Here is a 12105-nt window from a genome sequence, read left to right on the forward strand (position 1 = left end):
AAAGAATATACTAGTAGGTTAATTGGTTGTAACCCAAATCGGTCCCATGGGTGTTTACACATTCTTGTGACTGTTAGGGAAATTAGCCTGAAAGCTGTCATGAGGTGAGGTGTGATATGCATGGTAAAATATGCCCCATTTGCATTATATTATAATGACATTTGAAAATAATCTCCATCCAATCATTATTATTTGGTGGGATAGATGAGTTGAACCAGGCTTCCTTGCTGCTGGTGCATGCTGGGAGGGGGTATAAACATTCAGGGTGTGATTTGGGAAGTCAGTCTGTTCTTCTCTGGGTCTACTGGATGGAAGAGGGGTGTGTTGTGTTGTTGAAACCTCTGAAGAGTGCTGAACAGAAGCCTGGATCTGGGGCATAGCCTGAGGCTCCTGGGGATTGAATAGCCATGGAAGACCTCCAGATGTCTTGAGGGGCTGGGAAAAACTTGGATGTGGAGCTTTGACCTCACGAGAGTATGGTGTCTTCTACCCAAGGTGCTGGCAGCTGATTTACCAAGTGCTTTACAGTCAGGGGTTACAATCACAGAATGCCAGGTCGGCTTTAAGGCTTTTTATTTGTGAGGACTGTGAGTACTTTTGTTTCCTTTTTGTGGCGTCTGCTACTTCATAGGCATCCTGTGCCCAATCCCTCTCTCTCAGGAGTTTTGAATGAGAGGCAACAAAATCCTTTTGATTTGTAATGTAAAGTGACTGGCACTCATCTGTTCACATCCTACTATTGCCTAGGTAATCTACATCCTGAGGTGAAATGTTGGCCCACTCCGGTCAGGGTGGTGCTATATAACCAAACAACCTTCAAACAACAAGACAGATAGTAAGCAAGACCAGCATTACACCCATGCTGAGCTCACCATCCCCTGTCAAAAATAGAAATTTTGTGGGTAGGTGTTTTTTTTTCATAAAATGTAACTTAACATAGACTGCTAGGTGTTGATGAAACAACTATCCAAATTACAAAAAAAAAAAATATTAATTCTTTGTAGGCTGTTTGTAAATTAAAAACTTTTCCTACACGGTCTGGTAAGTGACATCACTATTTCCTGTTTTAAAGTGTATGTCAGGCCAAAGAAAAACATTTTGTTTTGCTAGATTTAGAGCAGGAAGGATTAAAAATCCTATTGTGTTTTTAACTGCTATCCAAGGTACCATTAGAAAGATTTACACTCACATTCTGTTTTGCTGATGACAATTTCAACAGACAGGGAGTGGGGGAAATCTGTAATGGGAACAGACAGTTACAGAACTCTGAGGGCATGGCTGGAGCAGTACTGTCTGAGGCCACATTCATCCACATATTCATGCACTGGGTCAGTGAGCAGTGTTCCTTCCTTTCTCTGATAATGCTTCCACACCCCTGAATCAGTGGAGGCCCATCATTATGGGGAGCAGGGGCGCCGCCCCACTAATCCATTCGCCCCTAATCTACATGCAGAGTGCTAGATGTATGGATTTCAATGTATTATTTTAAGCACAATTAGAGCCTGAGGCTCTAATTGGCTTCACAAAAGGGTGGGCTCAGGGAGCAGTGAGACTACCCACTTGTGTGACAATAGCAAATTAATATTCGCTACCAGCTATGGTGCACAGGCACCTGTTCCCTCCACTGCAACTGGCGGGGAGATCTTTGTCTCAGCTTAGAGTGTCACTATAAGTTATATCTGAAAACTCCGATGAGGTTCTAGCCTTCTCCTACTTTACTAAATAAAGTATTTGTGTGCTATACACAAATGTCTCAGAAGTTTTGCTGGATGTTTTTCCGATACTTCCAGCTATGGCATGCTGTCAGATGCCAGTTCCGACAATCACTCTCCCTTCAGGTCGATCCCATTGAGGAATCATTGGCCCCTGGTGATTTAGACAAGCCTCTCTTAACTTCATATGGTTCTCTCCTATGTGTTAATTCACCAAAGAAAATAAAATTGGAGGAGTACTGGAAGGGGGATATATCCATGTTGGACAGGGAAGATTGGGAGGACTATCTAGACCAGGGCCCCAAGCTAGTCGTTTCCTCTAGGGATAAATTAATTCAAGTAAAGTTTCTTCACCGGGTATATTATACTCCCTCCAGACTCCATAGAATATTCCCAGATCGTGATTCCCTTTATCCCCATTGTAGATTTCACCTGGAATCTTATTTACGTATGTTCTGGGAGTGCCCTTCTATTGTGGCATATTGGCAGCTATTTTTGAGGAAATTGTTCTTAGATTACAATTGTCCCTTCCCCATCTCTGTCTTTAGCCTCACTGGGGATTCAAGACAATGAACAACGCTCTGACCATACTGAGCTATTAAGATCATATCTCCGTTATTATACCAAAAAAGAGATTCTAATGAAATGGTTGGTTTTAATGCAACCTGAGGTGTCTTCATTGGAAGCTTTGGTAAATATGACCCACCCTCTGTGCAAGATAATATACACGAATAGGGGCTGCCCTGGAAATTTGATAAGGTTTTGTCCCCTTGGACTATGACTTGTAGGGGGGTCGGGAGGGTACTATTCACTTGCCTTTTCTTTCCCTCCTCTTAGTTATTATGGTTCCCCTGATCCTATTCTATCATCCCTCCATCTCCACCCCCCCCCCCCCCCCCTACAACATTGTGTTTCTAGATGTGTGAGGACTTTTCCTCCCTGGAAGTTGATCTTTTCTTCCGGTTCTAATCTGGTTAACTGTTTATGGTATACTATGTATATTCTGCCTCTGTTTACCTATTCTCTAATGGGTTTTGATTGCTGGACATGACTGTTTCCGATGTGTACATCTTTTTGTCTTTTGTTGTGCTAGAATTTTTGTATTTTGTTTATACTGTAATATTGCAGATTGTAATACAGCACCCCTGTTTTGTAAAGAGAAAAAGAAAAAAAAAAGAAAACACTTGCTCTCTGGTAAAACATTCTTAACTAGATGGGAACTGAGGGTAAATCTCTGTAAATCTCCCTCACTGTATTTAAAACAAGGAAAACACATTTTGGCTGGACATATAATACATTTTATATTTGGAACTTGATTATGACACCTGCCTGCTTTTTAGACCATAAATAAGCAGTTTGATTATGCCGATTTGCTCATTTACTGTCTAATAAGCAGATAGGTCTACATAAGAAGCTGCAATACTGAAACAGGAAATAAATGTGTCACATGGCTCCAGAGTGTAAGTCACAAACCTGGCAGAACAAAATTACACATTTTTTATTGTGTAAAACAATTTACATGTATGTTAGGAGTTTGCCTTGAGCGTTACTTTAAGTTGTGTAGCAGTCTTGTACTGTGCAGCCACAAATACAAAAAAAAAATCTTTAAAGTATAACAAAAAAGATACTGGAAATGACAAAACATTATTTTCTTTGTACCAAAGTTATTTTAAGAAAAAAGATATAAACTTTGAGAAAAATATTCTTTTGAATTACACACATATCTGTTGACTGGGATGATATGCCCCCTTTGTTTGTACTTTGTATGTCTTGAATCTTCATCTCCCACACGCACAGATCAGTTATGTGAGGGTCTTGTCAAAGCAGTGCTGGAAGACTGTCCTGTCAAACACATTTTTATGTGAAGTAAAAGGTCACTCATCAAGCATTTTTTTTTTAAAGAAAAAATAAAACACTTCCCTAGTCCTGGAGAGATTTCACAAAGTGGAATTCTGTCAATAAAAAAGATTCAGCACTAGCAGTAAAATCTATAAATTCTACATTTGTAGTATTGTTAAAGTAAGATCCCTATGTGCAACCTGCAGTGTTTTGCTCTTCTGCAAAAGCTATAGTTAAGGAAAAACACATTACAAAGCTAATAAAAGCTTGGATAAAATGCTGTACATTACACATCTTTAAGCACATTAATGCTGGATTGTTAAAGGCAGACTTTCCTATCATTTCTCTGTTATAAAAAACAGATGGTTTTGTTTATTGCAACCTTTCAGTTCAGTCTAATTAAGGCCCAATTCCAGGTTGGGCAAACATAGAATAATTGATCCCTCAACAACTCTACCATAAAAATGCAGTTGCTATAATCATCTTCTCTGTAGGACTTTTTATCCCAGACTCACCAAGTCACTAATCCAGTGATGCTACTCTTTCTGCTTGGGTCAAGTCCCCCTATATTCATAGTTATATAGTTAGTCTGGCTTCAAAAAGACACAAGCCCACCCAGTTCAACCAATGCATCCACAGAAGAATCTTTCAGGGAGGGACAGCATATGGCATACGGCATATGGCATATGGCATATGGCATACGATTATGAGCCATTGCTCTCTGCAGTATTTAGGATATGTGACTATATACAAAACTGTGCTTAGCGCCAATCTAAATGTTCATATCTTAATTACTACAGCAGCACTCTCAAAGCATAAAAATACAAACTCTTACTGTTGTGCTGTGTTTGTCTAATCAATCCAACAAATATCAATAAACTGAATCAAACACAATTATAATTGGTGTGTCACCAAGAAGCACCTAATGATTAGGTGAAACCTAATATAAGTTCCATATAAATATATTAAGTGTCCAAAAAGTGTCTCTTAACTTCTAAAAAACATGTCTGTGAATTCCACAGAATTATTCAACAATCAGGTGACAAGTGAACCCACAACCGCAAAACAGACAACCTCTTAACGAGTCATAAGACTATGCATTATAGGTCATTTAGTATGGCATGAAGCTGCATAAGTCTTGCTGCATGGATTCTTTAGCATAGAAGACATCTGTTACACATCTCCAGCATGCTCTGCTTGCATCTCTACCTTCCAGCTCCACTATAAGGCTCGGCCGAAAATATGAGACCCCAAATAGTGTAATACTGCCAAGTATTTTAATGGGAGCATAAAAACAATTGTACTTAGGAACATCCCAAAAAATCTGAGCATGTATCTCTAAGAATGCCACTGATGCCGAGTCCAGACAGGCGTGGGTGATGTCAGCACAAGCCGTATCCCACCCCAATGTGCATTTAGTCTAAACAGAGGTTGTCAAAGTTTATTCCACTGACGGCGTCTTTTTAGACAAAACGTACGTTGGGGCGGGATACTCTATGTATGGCCAACTTCTCTGGGGCAGTGCAATAAGGATTTTTATTTATTTTACTGAGAAAACATGAAGATATCACGTAGCATCCAAATATATTTTCAAATGGATGACAATTTGATTTACATGGATTCCCTATCACCAACAGGCCGCAGTGTCTCTTCATTTCCATTGGATCTACTGTTGGTGCAGGTGTTGGGTTGCAAAAAGAAAAGTTTAACCCTTAAGATTTCCTGGATATTGACAGTAAGCAGTTTAGACAATGCCAAACACAGTACAACATAAAGGCATAGATTAGTTTAAGACAGGCTGAAGGTCAGGGTTGAAGAACAAGAACTAATTGAAAGTAATACATATCCATATGAACTATGAAGTATTATTGAATTATGAAGAGGAAACAAGACCCAGTGTCGCAATAGCAGCCTGGAAGGTCAATATACACCACAAGTTTAAAAAAAAAACACTCTGAAATTTAACAAATTGAGGCTGTGTTCAGTCTTAGCTTGACTACACAACAGGACTAAATATCTTCCAACTGATGACACAGGTGTGTTTTTAGGCACAACAGATCTATGCATTCCAGGTAGAGGACATAATGCAGGAGAGACGAGGGAACAAACCACCAAAAGTTGTCAATATTCTGTTACCTCTCTGCATCTACTGGCATATCATGCAAAGATTTTACTGTATTATTATTTTAAAATGGGTTTAAAATACAAAATAAAGTAACTTTAAAAAATATGAATGAATTCAGGGTGTAGCAAAAGAGAATAAAGGTGGCCATAGTTGGATCACAATTTGTCCTGTTCAGCAGGAACTGCACTAATTTTGATCAGTGTGTGGCAATCTGTGTTCAACAGAAGCCAGTTCTTAGATTGGCTTCTGTCAAAAGCACAAGTTGGAAAACATTTGTCAATCAGCAGCTGCAGCCAACTGGCTGCTGCCACTGATTAGTGTATTGTGACAGCACCAAGTCCCACTGTCTTAGTGAAGGACAATCATCTATGGCCAGTTTAAGTATTCAATATTTTACTGTTTATGTTTTCCAAAGCACCCCCAGGTCTCCAAAAAATGTTATGGCTAGCTCTAGGGAGCAAATAAACATCATTGTGGAAGCAGTGTTTTATTTTCTACAAGCTGATAAGCTCTCTGCCTAGTTAGAACTACAGCTCTGTAGTTAGCAGGGAGAGTAAGCTTTACTGAATACAGAGCTGTAGTTCTGATTAGGCTGGGCGTTTGTTGGACCAGTGGATATAAACAGTTACTCTTAGAGGGCAGGGATCTTAATCTGCAGTCCCTTCTTTCTCCCAGCACAGACAGGAGCATCTAGTTTGTTCTTTAGCTAGCAATATGTAACTAAAATTTTGGGCAATTTCTGTTGAAGCAGCCAAAATTCAAACTGTGGGTGGCACTGTCGGCACCATCCAGCTTAACAGATGTGGATATAAATATTGAGTGAGCTCGGTGAAATGGATGCAGTACCGGAACAAGGTCACCCAGCGCCCAGGTCAAACATGCCAAGTTGAGACCTCCACCCCGTTTTATGCAATCATCTTACCCACCCCCTTTCATTATACCTATGTATAACATGCAGAAGTCAAGAATAGATATATTGCAAAGCGCAAAGGTCAATAGAAAAAATAATGTAATGCAGCAGTCAGGAGCAGATAAAGTACAGGGTGTAGGGGTATGGTTTATGTAATATACAATGTGCAGGAGTCAAGAGATGAGTATATACACCCTAGTGCACCACAGTATCCCCTATGTGGAATTTCATGTATACAGTATACACAAAGACTCACATATATAAAGTCACCCATTTATGGTCCTGCCTGACCCAAGTGTCTTCTCTGACATTATTGTACATAATAAAGGTTCAAATCCCTGGAAAATAAAGAAAATCCACCCTTGCAGTAGGGCTCCCCTACTGCAAGGGTTAAATGCTAATTTAGTCTAGGGGCAGAGGATCAAGGTATAAATACCTAAAAGCCAGGTTAACCTTTAATTAAAAAAATAATATATGCACATATTGTTGCCAGTAAAAAAAAATTGCATTTATTATTATTTTTTTAAATAGCCTACAACAGTATTGCACCCATGATCAGCAGACCGCTTGTGCAATGCCAGGCTCCTGCACACGCTGCCCAAAGCTCTGTGCCCATAACTTTATACAGGCTTTCATTTCAGATTTGCGGCAGTGTGAATGAAATAAGGGTGTGCTGGTCAGTGTGCTTGCAATTCATTTAAACTAAAAGTCTGTCTGCTGCAGTGGCGGGCAGGACTTATAGTTTCTACATTCAAAGATTCCTGTGAATTAAAAGAGAAGTATGGGTTTTATTTATTTTTTTATCTGAGAGGCTATGTCGGAATGACGCGGGGCCTGGACTTATCGGTCAGTCTGCTCTCTGCTGAAAACGGGTAACAGGAGTGCAAAACAAATTGCACTTCTGTGACCCATAGGAGAAGCCCAGCAAAACGAGCTCAGGCTGGACTTCTCCTTTAATGATGTGGCTGTGTGGGTGGAGCCTTGCACAGCCATGCTGTTTTCAAAATGTGACAAGTGAGGGGAGAAGAACTTCTGCCCGCTGTCACACTGGTGAAAAGGAGAGGGGGACAACTAGAACATGTTACATTTTACACCCTGAATACTGGTGTAACATGTAACATGTTCTAAAATGTGAATTTATCATATAAGTTGGTACACATGCAGTATTTTCATTTTGTTCAAATTGCCGGCTGATAGGCTCTTGCTCTTACACAAGTGATGTGGATACAGGAATATGCAGGGACATTGTATTCGGACAATGGGACTCCACCCCCCCCCCCCCCCCTTTTAGAATACACCGATTAGTGCTGCAGCCAATTGGCCGCAAGTTGCTGATTGAACAAGGTTTTCCAGCAGTCCTGTTCAACAGATGCTGATCTAATGATTGGCTTCAAACAGGGGGAGCTACACTCAGATTGAAATTCAGCCATTGCTTGCTGAATTGGACCAATCTCAATCTGCGTGTAACCAGCGTTACCTTTATCCTTGCTCCAGCAGGCTTCCTTCACTGCTGTGACACTGAGGGTGCCCACCACAGCCAGCTTCCAAGTTACTAGCTGTGGTGGTAACCCTCCAGCCTCCCCATCATATTATACAGAATTAATGTCCCTCTATATGTGATGTCAAGGCTTTGTGTGGAGGAAGAGAGCACTGGAGCTGACTGAAACGTGGAATAAGGTACGTAAAAGAGGCTATTTCTTCCCCCTCCCAAACAGATACACTTTGTTTACTTTTCTAGAGTTGGCTATTATGCAATCAAATTCATTGCTGTTTATACTTAGATTTTTTAGTAGGTTAGGAATATACTCGGACCTCTGAGGTGCTACATACAGTAGATGCATTCCACATACACATTATTAAAAAAAGATGTGTATGTGGAATACATCTACTCTGTATGTACCTCAGAGGTCCCAGTATACTCCTCCTAACCTATTCAAGAATGTACTTTCTCTCTTGGTAAACCTGCAGTGCAAGGCGGGTTTACAGACAGCATAATACAGGATGGAAGGCAGAGAAGGTCGGGACTCAAAGGTAGAAGATGCAGTCTGCCATTTATCCTCTCAGATCTTCACTCAGGGAGAGCTGCCGTGTGTACTGGGCAGGAAGCAGTAATCAGAACTCCTGTGTAATCATCTCTTCTTTTGCTGTGAAAGCCTCGACTCATGTCAGCCACACTAACAGGCACTCAGGGAGAGAGCGGAGGGAGAGGGAGAGGGAGAGTTTTCACTTTCTAAAATGGGGCATGACTGTTGCCTGAGTGAGGAATTTGGCAACCAGGAAGGGCACTTCTTCAGTTGTAGCGGCAGCATGGAGTATAGGATAATGATACTTCTGCCTACTAACAACCTGCCCCCTCCTACACTCCGCCCAGGGCACCCTTCCCTCCTGCCCCCCCCCCCCCCCCCTTGTACCAGCCCTGCATGGATGTACTTTGTCACATTCTTATTTGTAGAATAAAAACCGGCCAAAATTTATCACACTTTCCTTTTTAAGGTTTAAAGAATAGCCACATAAAACTAATTGTGTATATTATAAACATAAATTCAACAAATATTGAAGAAAAACTTTTGAACTGTTGCCTTTTTAAATGACAATACAAATGCTCTTTAGAAACTACAATACTACAATACTAAATAGGCTAAACAGAGGCATTCACTATCAAACATAATCCCATTGAACACTTTATTGTAATATACTTTACTGTGCTAGGGTGAAAAATAAAAGCTCCTAAAGCAATACTAATGACAGAGGGCATCAGAATTCCAAGGCTTTGTGAACTAAAGTTTATGACCAATACATAATTCACCAAGTACAAGATGATAATGAGAATCACTTTAAGTAAGGTCAGGAGAGAATTGCATGTAGCCATACCTTGGAGTTTTGCTCTTTACCTTGATGTTTTACTAAATTTTTGGATGAATAAATTTAACTTTCTATTAGTGAACCATTACAAAACACAAATAACAATCCCCATTGAACACCCTTCAATACTGTTATCTGTTAGGTAACAGGGGAAAGAAGGATAAGTACTTACATGAAAGTGCACTGGGCTCAATTCACTAAAGAATATCTCATAAGATAATTGAATCAAGTGACACATTTTTTTTCCAATTATATTATGAGATGCTGAAAATGTCAACTCACGATTACCTTATGAGTCATTTACCTCACAAACAAAAACATGAAGTAAAAAAAAAAAACCTCATAAAACAGTGTTAGAATCAATTCACTAAAGAAAATAAATGCATGAGTTAATTAACCACTTCAGCTCCAGAAGGTTTACCCCCCTTCATGACCAGGCCTTTTTATGCGATACGGCACTGCATTACTTTAACTGACAATTGCGTGGACCTACAACACTGCACCCAAATAAAATGGCTGTGCCGCCTATCAGTGCCCACCTGTGCCACCTATCAGTGCCCACCCATGCCCATCTGTGCCGCCTATCCATGCCCATCTGTGCCGCCCATCCATGCCAATCCGTGCCAGCTATCAGTGCCAATTTGTGCCACCTATCAGTGTCCATCCGTGTCGCCCATCCGTGTCGCCCATCAGTGCCGCCTATCAGTGCCACATATCAGTGTCCATCAATGCCACCTCATCAGTGCCACTTCATTGGTGCCCATCAGTGCCGCCTATCAGTGCCACATATCAGTGTCCATCAATGCCACCTCATCAGTGCCACTTCATTGGTGCCCATCAGTGCCACCTTATCAGTGCCCATCAGTGTAGCCCCATCAGTGCCCATCAGTGAAGGAGAAAACGTACTTATTTACAAATTTTTGAAACTGAAACAAAAAAATAAAAAAAATTTTTTCAAAATTTTCGTTTTTTTTTATTTGTAGCACAAAAAATAAAAACCATAGAGGTGATCAAATACCACCAAAAGAAAGCTCTATTTGTGGGAAAAAATGATAAAAAATTCATTTGGGTACAGTGTAGCACAACCGCGCAATTGTCACTCAAAGTGCGACAGCACTGAAAGCTCAAAATTGGTCTGGGCAAGAAGGTGTTTAAGTGCCCTGTATTGAAGTGGTTAATGTGTGATTTACTGCAAGGCGTAACAGGTAATCCGATTATCTAACCAGGTAAGTAATAACTTGAAGTGGTTTCTATTGCATAAACCTATTCATATCAGATCCCCATGAAAAACAATGGTTTATACAAGAATCTACATTAGTCAGGTAGGGAATTGTCTATTTTCTGATAAGCGTACTCAGCCATGAGATGACACTCTTGATCTTTAACACATACATGTTTTCTTTATTCCAGTGTTCTATATCTGTTGCAAAGAGGTCAGGGGTTTGGTTTCAATAACTGATGTCACAGGCAGTGAAATGTTACCATAGAAACCAGGGCCTTATAATACAAAGCTTGTAGATGTAAAAGGATGAGGAAACTGATCAGATATCCATTGGTACATTGTTGCCAGTCCTTCAGGATGTAATTTTCACCAGCATGTTATTAGTAGCACTCCTAATATGCAGCATGCCTCTATTTAGACATAACCACAGGCTTTTATAATAAACTAGGAAAGTTAGTAGCCAAACTTTCTCCTTAACCACTTAAGCCCCGGAATATTTTCCAGCTAAAGGACCAAGCCCCTTTTTGCGATTTGGTACTGCGTCACTTTAACTGACAATTGCGCGATCGTGCGACGTGACTCCGAAACAAAATTGATGTCCTTTTTTTCCCACAAATAGAGCTTTATTTTGGTGGTATTTGATCACCCCTGAAGTTTTTATTTTTAATTTTAATTTTGCAAAAGTTGCATTAGACTACCACTTCAGCCCCCAGAAGATTTACCCCCTTCCCAACCAGGCCATTTTTTGCTATATAGCACTGTATTCATTTAACTGACAATTGCATGGTCGGGCAATGCTCTACCCAAATAAAATGTATGTAAATTTTTCCCACAAATAGAGCATTCTTTTGGTGGTATTTGATCATCCTTGCGGTTTTTATTTTTTGCGCTATAAACAAAAAAAGATCGACCATTTTGAAAAAAACTCATTATTTTTTACATTTTGCTATAATAAATATCCCCCAAAAATATATAAAAAAAATGTATTTCCTCAGTTTAGGCCGATACATATTCTTATACATATTTTTGATAAAAAAATCGAAATAAGCGTTTATTGATTGGTTTGCGCAAACGTTATAGCGTCTACAAAATAGGAGAGTTTTATGGCATTTTTATTAATAATTTTTTATTATTTTTTTACTAGTAATGGCGGCGATCAGCGATTTTTATTGTGACTGCGACATTATGGTGGACACATCGGACATTTTTGACACATTTTTGGGACCATTGTCATTTATACAGTAATCACTGCTATATAAATGCAGTGATTCCTGTGTAAATGACACTGGCAGTGAAGGGGTTAACCAGGGGGTGGCAGTGTAGAAGTTAAGTGTTCCTAGGGGTGTGTTACTAACTGTGGGGGGGGCTGGACTTTCATTTAGTGAACACTGATCTCTGCTCCAATCACATGGAGCAGCAATCAGTGTCACTAGTT

The 12105-nt window shown here is 40.0% G+C and overlaps 1 protein-coding gene across 1 annotated transcript in view; it reads right to left on the bottom strand.

The window, feature by feature from the left end:
* The window catches only part of SLC9A9 (solute carrier family 9 member A9), a 1026444-nt gene that overhangs the window by 452702 nt on the left and 561637 nt on the right, over positions 1 to 12105 (bottom strand). The gene's annotated exons all lie outside the window — the stretch shown is intronic.

Source organism: Lithobates pipiens, unplaced genomic scaffold, assembly GCF_037356315.1.
Source record: "Lithobates pipiens isolate NorthernLeopardFrog02 unplaced genomic scaffold, aLitPip1_a1.2 Scaffold_18, whole genome shotgun sequence".
In the NCBI taxonomy this organism is placed as follows: domain Eukaryota; kingdom Metazoa; phylum Chordata; class Amphibia; order Anura; family Ranidae; genus Lithobates; species Lithobates pipiens.